This window comes from Lissotriton vulgaris, chromosome 2_1 (genome assembly GCF_964263255.1).
Source record: "Lissotriton vulgaris chromosome 2_1, aLisVul1.2, whole genome shotgun sequence".
Lineage (NCBI taxonomy): Eukaryota > Metazoa > Chordata > Amphibia > Caudata > Salamandridae > Lissotriton > Lissotriton vulgaris.
The window spans coordinates 274498310-274510537 of NC_141687.1; the positions used below are offsets into that span (position 1 = coordinate 274498310).

Sequence of the window (12228 nt, forward strand, 5' to 3'; positions counted from 1 at the left end):
TTCACACTCTGGCAGCTCCCATCATGCCCCTTTGCCGCTTCCTCTTCCTCTTTCTTCGCTGCTCAGCAGCAAGTTAAGTGTGTTTTTCTCTCTCTCTTAGGCTGTTGGGGTTCTGTGAGGTTGGCGTTTTCGTGATTTTGCAAGCGCTGGTGTATTTTAACTCTTACAGATCCCCTGTGTGATCGCGGGACGCTTCTGCGCTCCTCACGCGATTTTCCGCCCTAGTAGAGTGCGATGTGGCTCTCCCGCCGCCAGGGGGCAGGCTTCTCTCTTGGTGGCTTGAGCGCTGAGGTCCATTTTCCAGCAGCGCTTTTGGCGCGCTTGTCACCACTAGTAGACCTGGCCCTGTTCACCCGGTCCTGACACCCTGCGGGGTCGTAATTAGGTTTTCCCCATCATTTTGGCACGCCCCGAGTGGGTTGTATATTGGTCTGTTCTGACACCCTGAGGGGTCGTTATTGCGCTGTGTGTGGCGCGAAGGGGGCGCTTTGACCGGGTGGTGCCCTGAGAACTAGAGGGCTGCAGCGTCCCAGGGCTTGCTCCCGTGAATTGTTGCCGTGATGCCCCCATATTTTCTGGGCTATTCCCCAGGCTACATACAGTGCCCATGAGGGTTCTGGTAATTCGCTGCGCTGATACTCCCTTGTTCTGTCGAGCCCAACTTACCTCAGTATGCAGGGGGATTCAGGCCAGTACTTTGAGTAGGACCCTCTGAATTATGCCCCCTGGGATGACGACTTTTACCAGGCGGTGGACGACTCCATATATAAGGCGGTAGACCAGGCCATGGTCCCCCTGGAACAGCACCTCACGGCGCGGCTGGATGAGGCATATGCGAAACTGGCCTCCCTTATTCCAGCGGCGGCCCCGGCCCCGGGTCTCGACCCATCCCCAACGGCCCCCCTCCTAAGAAGTCTTGCACCGAGGGGGTGGACCCGGAGGCTTTTGCTTGGGTTAAGAGCGCCTTCATGGCGCACGGTGGGGCTCAACCTGCTCCCATACTCCATGGGGAGGTGCCCCCCCCAACCCCGCATACTATGTCCCCTGAGCCGCAGCAGGACGATGACTCTCCGGACACGGATGAGGAAGCCTGCTCCTCTAGGCCGTGGCTCCCGTCCCAACCTTCCTCATCTGAGGGGCCTTCGGACATGTTGGACCCCGATGATATTGTGCACCCCGGTCCTCTGACTGGGTTCCGGGTGACAAAGTGGCCCAATACGTGGCAAACCGTCTTAGGAGGCCCGTAGACAGGGACAATCGCAGCCGCCTTAGGCCAGAGTGTCCCCGCCCTACCTTAGAGGGAAGGGTGGCGATGACCCCAGATATCGACCAGAAGATGGCCACATTCCTGGCAAAATTTGTCAAAGACCCTCGGAAGGGTATTGATAGGTCCTGGCGGCGCACCTGCCAGGACAAGCTGCTGGACACAGTAGGCCCCATGACAAAGATTCTCGACATGGCGGAGGAGGTCAAAGTCTCGGGTGCCCTTATATTCCCGGAAGTCCTTTCTAATTGGGCGCAGCGCGCTATTATTTTTTTTGGCAATGCCAATTGTGCCCTCTCTACTGAGAGAAGGAGGTCACTATTGATTAAGATCGATCCTAAGTTGGGTGACCTCGCCTCTTCGGAGGCTGGCGCGGTAGCGCAGGGCGGTCTCTTCGGAGACCCGTTTATTAAGGAGCTTGGTAGATTTGTAGCGACCTTTACCTCCTTGGACCGGGCTCAGTCCAATATTAAAAAGGTTTTTGCCCCTCGAGTTTTTGACAGGGGGACACGTGGCAGGGGCCGCTCATTCGGTCGAGGCACCACCTCCGACAGGGGGCAAGGCTCCAGAAGAGGGCAGTACCAGGACAATGCCCGCTTCAATAATTTCTACCCCACAAGAGGACAGAAGTTCCGCGGACGCAGGGGTCAGAGAGGTCAGCAACAAGGTGCTGGACGAGGTGAGTGTACTGCCTTCTGCATGCGTGCGGGTTGGAGGGCGCCTAGCGCAATTTCTACCAGCGTGGGTTTCTCTCACAAGTGATGCTTGGGTGCGGCAGACGGTTTAGGGCTTCCAGCTGGAGTTCCATGGCCGTCCATGTCAGCATCAACGCCCCCGCCCCATTACCTTTTTGCAGCGCGATGCAGACTTGGTGCGCGAGGAGGTTGCCGCCCTCCTCCACAAAGGGGCAATTTGTTGCGCAAGCGAGCATCCTGGCGGTTTCCTCAGCAACCTCTTTTTGGTAGACTAGGTCGACGGGGGTCGTCGACCGGTCATCAATTTGAAGGAATTCAACGAAATGGCTGGTATACCGCCATTTCAAGATGGAGGGTATTCACCTCCTGAGGGATGTGTTGCGCCCATCAGACTGGATGGTCAGACTCGACTTAAAAGACGCCTACTTGGCGGTCCCGGTCTTTCCCCCACACCGTCGTTTCCTCCAGTTCAGGTGGGACGGTCAAATTTACGAATTCACCACACTACCTTTCGGGCTCTCCTCGGCGCCGTGGTGTTTCACAAAAGTGTTACGCCCGGCGGTAGAGGCTTTGCAGGCTCGGGGTATCAGAATGATAGTGTATTTAGACGACATGCTGTTCATGGATCATTGTCCAGAGCGACTAGTATCCCATCTGCAGTTTGCTGTCGACCTGCTTCAGGGTTTGTGCTTTGTCATCAACGAGAAGAAGTCCCTTCTGGTCCCTGCCCAGTGCGTGACCTTTCTCGGGTTCAACATAGACTCGGTGTCTTCCACCTTGAGTCTTCCTACCCGGAAGATGGCAAAGATCAGACACGAGTTACGACAGACTCTGGCGAAACCAATGATATCCTTGCACCAGCTGGCGCAGTTGGTAGGCCTGTTGTCATCCTCGATTCAGGTCATACTTCCTGGTCCTCTTCACTATCGGGCCATGCAATGACTAAAGATGTCTCATCTCCGGAAAGATTAAAAAGTATCTAAGGAACCTGTACTGAGTATCAGCATGCAATTTAAACACTCACTAAGTGATAGTGTTATTTAGATTTTTGACAGCTTGTTAAAATACTACGAGACATACATTTTACAATAAAATTGAGCATGAATTAATTACATTTCATAGGTAAAAATTTTTTTTACAGTTATTAAGCAATACACACAAAATAATTACAAAAAAATATACAGTATGTTATACAATGAATTAAAAAGTGTTCTTGAGAACAAAAGTCGACGAAGCGTTTCGGTTAAAAATCTACTTCAGGACAGTTTCTCAAACGAATTTCTGTATCTCGCTCAGATTTTCTTTCTGAGATCAAATGTTAAAAAAGGTGTCCTGATGTGGGTTCACACTTAAGACAGCAACTATCCCGCTTGATAAGACTGGGTCTAGTTGTATTTGTAATGTCTTGTTATCGGGTCTGTTCATTCCGTGCTGTGTCGGAGGGGCCACCGATTATTATTTGTATTGCTTTATTCATACTAGAGAGGGAACTTTGTCAATCACTGTCGCCGTGTGCTAGGTGGGCTTCGTCAGCTATTTCTAGGTATTGGAAGATCCTCGCAATATCTAGAACATCCAAATTAAAAAGAACGGCCTCCCTGCTCCTCCGATCACAGTGTCCGGGGTTCTGTTATGTTCAATAGAAAACCATCTACGGAAAGGCCTCACGTACTCTCAACTAATTCCATTGTCGGAGGAGGTGAGGGGCGAGATGCAGTGGTGGCTCTCACATGGAGGCCTGGAATGGCCGTGCGATTTTCGGCTCCGCCCCAGACATAGTGATAGTATTGGACGCCAGTCGTTCGGGCTGGGGTCCAGATGCGGAGATATCTCCACAGGGGGTGCATGGTCCTCCCTCGAGCAATCTTTACATATCAACTGCTTGGAGTTGCTAGCGGGATCCTTCGCGGTCCAGTGTTGGACCAAGGATAGGGTGCAGTCCTGTGTCCTCCTTCGGATGGACAATGTATCGGCGGTCCGGTATATTAACCATCTGGGTGGCACCAGATCCAAGATGCTGGAGGACCTGGCGAGGGATTTTTGGCACTTTTGCCTGGACAATCAGGTGTCAGTCACGGCAGAGTATTTGCCGGGCCGACAGAACGAGGTGGCCGTTTAGCACTCCCGGCACCTCTTGGATGCCAGTGTGTGGAAGCTGGACCCTCGGGTGTTCTCCCAGCTGATGGGCCGGTGGGGTCCCTTCTCTGTGGACCTGTTTGCGTCACGTCTGGACCATCAGCTTCCGAGGTACTTCAGTTGGCGCCCGGACCCGTCAGCGGAGGCGACGGATGCTTTCCTCCAGGACTGGTCGAGCGAACAGGGGTATGCGTTTCCCCCGTTTTCAATGATAACACGCGTGTCAGCGGTGCTCCGTCGCCAGTCGGCGCAGGTGGTGATGATTACCCCATGGTGGAGGTCTCAAGTTTGGTTTCCGGTTCTTCTGGAACTTTCCTGGGATTCTCCAATCCTACTCCCCCATTCTCCTCACATTCTCCTCAATCCGGTCGGGGTCCCCACCGGTTTGTCCAGGACGGCTCTCTGAGGCTGATGGCCTGGAGGATCTCCGGCGTCGCTGGACGCTCCCAGGCCTTTCGAGAAAAGCAGAGGACCTGCTTTCTAAGGCCTGGGCAGTGGGCACGACTAAGAGATACAGATCAGCCTGGCATAGATGGCGTCGTTGGTGTGTGCGGCGGAGTTTTGATCCCGTGGGGGCGGATGTAGTCCATGTCCTTAACTTCCTGGCTGGTTTAGCGGAAAAGGGTCAGGCCTATCGCTCCATAAATACCTTTCGCTCTGCAATCTCGGCTGGTCACGATTTGGTGAAAGGTTCCCCGATTTGGGAGCACCCGTTGGTATGCAGGCTTTTGAGAGGGATCCGCCTCTCACTATACCTGAACCGCGTTACTCTGTCCTGTGGGACGTTAACAGGGCGTTGAATTTATTCCTTTCTTGGCAAGCAAACAGGTTTCTTTCCCGTAAAAAACTCACTGCTAAATTGGCGATGTTGTTGTGCCTGGTGTCCTGTAGGCGCGTCTCGGATGTGCGGGCTCTGGACATCACAGACAGAGTTTTTTCTCCAGAAGGGGTCTCTTTTACGGTGAGCAGGCGTACCAAGACACTGACATGGGCTATTTCATACCCAGCCTTTCCTGACTCCCCTAAGCTGTGTGTTGTACAGTGCCTCCGTGCATACGAAGAGTTAACCGAAGATACTCGCCCGCTGGGCAAACGTCAACTTCTCATTGCCCTACGGAAACCATACAAGGCTGTTTCTTCACCAACGATCGCCAGATGGGTGCGTTGGGTGATGCAGGAGGCGGGGATTGATACCAAATGTTTTGGCGCACATTCAGCAAGAGGAGCTATGGCCCTCAAAGCTTTTGCCCTTGGGGGTTCGACTGGAAGATCTGATGAGGGCGGCCGATTGGTCCTCAGATTCCACGTTTAAGAGGTTTTATTTTAAGCCAGTGCTGGAAGTGGCTTGTCTGGTTGTCGACAAGCTTTGAACTGGCATAATCCGAAGCCTCCGGTCCTGCCATAGAATGAGAATTTGCCTAGCCTTTGTGCTGGTAAGTTCCAATTCTATTAAGGACTCGGAGGCGAGGATTATGCCTCCCAATGGGTTCGAAGAAGCGGACCCTCCCTGTACGTAGTGTAAGTAATGCGTTTATGAAATTTGCATTCATGTCTACTGTTGCTATGCCTGTCATTCTGCTTTAGGTGATGTGATATACGACCGGGAAGAGCAGTTTTGACGGTACGTTTTTGTTGCAGAGAATGACGGTCCCAAGCAGGATGCATGAGAATGCCAGAACATGGGCTTCGCGCGAAGAAAGAGGAAGCAGCAAAGGGGCATGATGGGAGCTGCCAGAGTGTGAAGACCGACAAAGGACTTATGTTGTTTTTTCTGTTTCCCAAGTGTTCATGGGAAAAGTAGTTTTTTACTGTGTCTTTCTTGCTGCTGTGATGAAATAAAGTGAAGGAAGAAGGCATAATCCTCGCCTCCGAGTCCTTAGTAGAATTGGAACTTACTAGCACGAAGGCTAGGCAAATTCTCATTCTACATTTGTTTTACACCACTTTCTAAGATCATAGTCATTTGCTTTAGATAAACGATGTATGCCTCTGGTTAGACATAATTTGTATGTAGAGGCTTCACATAGCTTGCCTTTATCTCAGCCTACTCATAAGTCAGTCATTGGACACCTGAGCTAACCCTCAGGTGCCAGTGTTCCTTCAACAAACTTCGAGAGCCACAACTCATCTTTCTGCTCAACCTCACATAACATTGCCACTGATTCTATGTTTTGGGCCTGAGGGCACCCACTAAATATATTTAAAAACTATACGTGCAAGATATGAGTTGCATGTTCTTAATATCATGTTTGGTATTTTACACTATGTAGTGCATGGCGGGGGTTTCAAGGAGAGAGGATGTAGCCTTGCGGCTAGAGCAGTCTGCTTCAAAGCTGGGGAATAGGGTTAGAGTCTCGGTAACGACACTCAATATCCTTTGATAATGGGCAAATCACTTAATCTCCCTGTGCCTAACAAAAATAAATGTGTCCATCTGTAAGGAAACATGCTTGTGTAAAGCGCTATGATACCTGATGTCTTCGGTACTAGTACGCGCTATATAAAACTCTAGTACAAATAAAAGGCACCAGGAGCAAAGATAGAGGTGAATACTAGGGGCTTCATTTAGAGTTTGGGGTAGCAGGAGCACCACCATAGGCCTTGGGTGCTTCCACCCTGCGAAACTCCTTGTTCCCCCATTCTGTTTAGAGTTGGCAGAAGGGCAGTGTTCAAGATTATAGTAGGCAGGGTATTTGACATATTTTGCCAATCTGATGATTCTTCTGTTTTTTCAATATCTATGCTTGATCAGGATTATCTATTTGGCTATCCTCTTTGATGTTATCATAGTGCAAGAGCAAAGACAAAGCAGATGACTGGTGGAAAATGGACAGAATGAATGGGTCATATTACTCTACTTCTACCCTGCACACACAAACACACCCACCAGTCTGCACCCCACATCCCTCTTCTGTTTATAATATGTAATTGTATTGACAGGGCAAAGAGATTTATTAGGAGCTAAAAGGTTACATCAATAGGAAAATGGGCAAACTAGGTATGTTTGAGGACCCCAAATTGAGACTAATAAATTGTAAGATATGTTTCTGCATGAATATCGTGATAGAAGCACAAATAGAAATTAGGAGAGCAAGCCCGTGGTTTTAAGTTATATAGAAGTTTGATGATAATTAGTGCACAGAGTAATTACTGCTACCCTGATGTAACGTATTTAATGGGTAGCATAATTAACTGTTCCTGAGGTCCACGATTCAGAATGAAGCCACCCATGTAAAGTCTGTACTTACCACACAGATTACAGCATGTTAACATTTATGTTATGAACATTTCCTCAGTAGATATTTTCAGACTTTTTCTAGTGAAATCTGTCAGGAGGACATTTCAGAGGGTGGTAATTGATGCACAACTCAAAATACCAATCTGCACGCTTCCATTTGCGCCTGAATCAGAATCTACAAGACCCCTTTGAATCAGGGTCATCTGCTTCATACTCCTAATGAGGCACCGAAGGGCAGTTGTGGAGGGGTAGCATGTCACTCCATGGAGGGCCATAGATGGAATAGTGCCTATTTCTTTTTAATTTTTGAAAACCTTTATTTGAGAAAATGGATGCATACAAATACGGGCCTACAACCCGGGGGCCGGCCACGGAGCAAAACTGGAAAGCACCATCATCAATTAAAGGCACAGAGTGGTTAGACGATATTACACAGCGCCGCAAGTCAGTATTATCAGCTAACTAGAACCACTCGACACAGGATTAGAGGAGGTTAATTTTATATATTTAAAGAATAAAGGATCGGTCGTATAGATAGCAACCTGGAGTCCATGGCGGGGAATAATCCAGCTGTGGCGTTGCAGTACAACAGAAGGGCAGTAATCAGAAAGGTCCATAGCATGCAAAACATAGGTCTGCTTACAATTCCTCATTGGTAGTGTCCACGCCCAACCACATGTACCCAGAGACTAACTGAACATCAATTCCGCAGTAATAAAAACCCATCAAGGAAACAGATAGGTTGCAAACACTATACTTCCCAACCCCAGAAATAAGAAAACGAGAAGACCAAGGAAGAAAAGAAGTAGGGGGACTCCATGTTATTGTACCCGCCCCTCAATGATAATAGCGAGCAATAATACAAGTAGCGAACGTGCTTGGGGGCGGAGCAATAAGTCAGGAGAAACAGTGCCATGAGTATCATGTGTCGTAAAATACCTATCTCTCCCCTTACAGTAACTCACCCCGCGGGGTTACAAACAGTCGTGGAGGCCCAAGGAAAGGATACAAAAGAGCCATAGAAACAAAGAACTACCTAATAGACCCCACTCCACCCTTCCCACCCTGCACCCCTGCAGAAGGTTACGTCCTACCCCCCCCCCAGCAGCGTGCCTGTCGCCCTAATAATGAACCCGAAATGTAGAAAAAGAGAATATAGGGAAACGGAAAAGGAAGGGGAGAAAGAAAAAAGAAAGGGCCTGGGGAGAGGAACCAGTAGCATATGGTACGGCCCCCCGCCCACTTACGCTGCGAGTAATGCCCAAAACGAAACTAGCAAGTATTCAGCCACACGCAAATACGAAGGAATCAATAAAGTATCACAATGTAGGGCAGTCCATAACTCCATATACCAATCAGTAGTCCTCCGAAAAAACCGGGTTCATCCTAGTCCCTTCTTGGCCATCGTCGCTATGTACGTAGAGTCAGTGGGCATAGGACATGGCGATGGAGAGAGACCATGGAAAAGTTGCTGGAGTATCAACGGAAACAGCCAATAGGACCCCCTCTCACGTGGGCAAAGCAGATACTGTTCACAGCGGCCGTATATGCCAATGTCAATGAACTCCAGCGGTTCCACCCGTTCATGAGTAGGACCATCGCCACCCCAGCCAGGAAGCGGGAAACAATCAACGACCGCACCGGACCCATCCGCATCCTCAAAAGCTGGCCCGGTAGGAATGGCGGCCATTGCTTCCCTCTGCACGCAGGAATCCCGGACCAAAGTCGACCTCCAGGACCTCAAAGCTTGCAGGACGTCGCCCACCGTGGGTTCGAGCTCACCAGTACAGGCCCAGGAGGGGTACAAGGGCAAGAGATCGGCATCCCGGGACCCTGCACGGAACATGGCAGCATGCCGCCATTTTGCGACAATTGCGCCGTCTCTCCGGATTCGTTTCCAAGGGTGAGCTCAACAGCAGAACCCCCGGCGGGACCCCCCTCAAGCGCACAAGCAGCACCCACAGCGCTGAAAGAGTGGTCACAAGTGAGGGGGACCCACCGGTGACATCGCTCCGCCAAAGTTCCTCTTCGCCACCAAGTGAAGGAGCCCGGTACAGCCGGACGGCAACAAAGGGGGGAGCCACCAAACACGGCGTCCCCAACCCACAACTTGCCGCACACCACCTCTGGAGCACCGGACGAGTGTCCCAGGCGCGTTCATTTGCCTCCGGGCTCTTCGCACATCGGCATCTTCCGGCCGGCCCCAGACCTCCACCCGAAGCCACCGCCGACACTGTCTCGCCGGCAACTCGCTAAGGGAGAGGCCCCGGTCTCAGCCCCGGGAAGGCCGCACTTTCCGGGAGGGCACCGCCGTGAATCCACCGAACACCGGACCCACCGGGATGGATAGTAAGTTACTGCAAAGCTCTGCATATAAGTTGTTGTCCGTTTTGGGCAGGATAATCGACAGGATAGTAGATTTCAGGCAGGTAGGGCGGCGGAGCCGAGCTAACGTGCAGCCATCTCGTTGTCGAGCTTGGCTCCTCCCCATTGCCTATTTCTTGTAGCCGGTAATTTGTTTGTCATGCTTCATGACCAGAGTTATAGTTTTAATACGTTTTTTACTAGTCTTCTGCATGAATGTAAAGAGAGAATGAGTGTAAGATAGAGGTTGCTTACACCTACAGTTTTAATTGGTGGACAAACATATCTGAGTGTAATATGGCCTATGTTTTTAGTGATTTGGTGTGTGGATAAGAGTAAAACTGTGATAAGCAAGAGTGCAAGTTTGCTTTCTGATAGGTGTAGGAGGGAAGTGTGAAGAGAAATATATCTGCAAAAGTCAATACTTGACATGGCATAGTCTGTGTATAGATAGCTCAAACCACATAGAATACTGGGCTATGAAATTGCACAGCGATGAAGGCATCCACCCATGGAAGGTGCAAACCTAGGGATTTAAGTAGTTACTAAACCCGGGATCCAAACAACCCTAAAACAGCCTCTGTAAAATTAAAAAGCCATATGAACTTCATAGTACAAAGCCTACAGCACCCAAAATACACTTTGTATAAGGCAGAAATTACCTAGGACCAGGAAAGTGGACAGGCTTTGGAGGGCTGGGGTATTAATTAGATTCATTGCTAAAACCAGATGACAGAATCTATCATTTTGAATTCGGTTTCTGTTTAAATGGTGCCTGTTGTTAAAAACGAATTCAAAGCATTATGGAAATAAAACAAACCAACATTTCTGCCATATTTATGCTTTGCGGCTGTCAAGTATTAGGAAAGTATTCTACAAATGACAAAATATAGTATCACTGGCCCTCTCTATTACATTTTGATGGAATCTTACATTTTCTATATTTTGTTGGAGTTAGTGTGATGAAGTGCCCCTGCTCTTTATTTGTAGATATGATGGGATGTGATAACTGAGACTTTCATTCTTGTTGATCTATCTAGAGGCACTTTAAGTAGCCCACCATGTCAAAGTTGTACCATATTGGTGGTGTGCAAATTCTGCACCAGTAATTACCAATACTATGTGGTAACAACTCGCCAATGCTGTGCAGTTATGAGTTAAACCTCACGGATTGGGGAATTACTGTGAAGACCTAAACTTGGTAGTAGAATCCTGCCTAATGCTCCCCTTTCTTGGTGTTTAGAACACATTTACTACCTGTTCTGAGCAGGGTGAGCTATAGTGATGTGGGGGGAGGAAGGTGAAGAAGGAGTGAGAATGTTGGTTGGCATTCTCCCACTAGGATTTTGTCTCCCAGGTTTTCTGGCTGGTAAAATCAGGGTTTGGTGTTCTTACACCTAGCAAATCTGGCTGGCGGAACGTTGGACCAGTTGTTGTACAGTACTCAATTGGGCCCATCTCTTTTATGGACACCTTGCAATTGCGATGATTCTCAGAGAGCGTGATACCATGAGGCATGAGAAGCAACGGAAACACAAACAAAGCTTCTTCTACCAGTAAATTGCTTGTGGATGACCTCAGTGGTTTAAGAGGGTGGGGTGTATTGGGAACAACATTTCCAATCTTTTGTAATTTTACATAACAGTTACATAACAGTTCCCATTCTGAACAGATAATGCTGACTTTCAGGTGCCCGTCACTGAATAGTAAGTGGAGTGGTGTCCTGTTCTGTGAAGCCAACGGAGCAGCAAACAGTGAAAGAAGAAATAAACCTTCTTACTGTCATGCCTCCTACCTGAAAGAAATATAAATGTGTGCAGTTGGTCAATCATCAAATCTTAAGACTGCTTGGGAGGCACTATATGACTTTAATTGATGGAGGTATTTGAGGCTTCATGGTGACAAAAATGTATTGTTTTTTGAGAGGTAATGTAAGGGTGTTATCAGCTGAATTCTAGAGTGCATCCCTTTAATGAAAACTTATACAAAAATGTTTGCACTAGGTAAAGTCTTATTGTGTTTTACTGAAACTATATGTTTCTAATCCACTTTTTACTTCAAACAATAATTCTCTGTACATTTTGAGGTAGCCTAACATATACTATGTGTATTGCACTTGTTAAATAATGACTTGCATATTCCAGTGCTTTCAGTCACAGAATGGGACCTCGTAGCACCATAACACTATTCCCCAGTGCATCAACCTGTGGTTACACACACACACACACATCTGCATTGATAACACCTAACCGAGTTTTGACGAATAAAATAATGCATTTCCACCCATTACTTGAACACAGTGACCATGCTTTTTCCAGTGTTTGGTAAGACAAATCACTTTGACAATGCTAATAAATGCAAATTAAAGTTTAGAAACTCTCTGAGACACATATGCAATGAGAAAATAAATGCTCAAGCACTCTACTGATAAAGTTCATATAGCCAAGTGATGATTTAATGTGATTTTATATCAGAATTCATTCATGTTACATCTGAATTGATTCATTCAATGATGACATTGGAATCATAAT

The 12228-nt window shown here is 48.3% G+C and overlaps 1 protein-coding gene across 2 annotated transcripts in view; it reads left to right on the forward strand.

Moving 5' to 3' along the window:
- The window catches only part of BCAS3 (BCAS3 microtubule associated cell migration factor), a 3998327-nt gene that overhangs the window by 2303480 nt on the left and 1682619 nt on the right, over window positions 1-12228 (forward strand). The gene's annotated exons all lie outside the window — the stretch shown is intronic.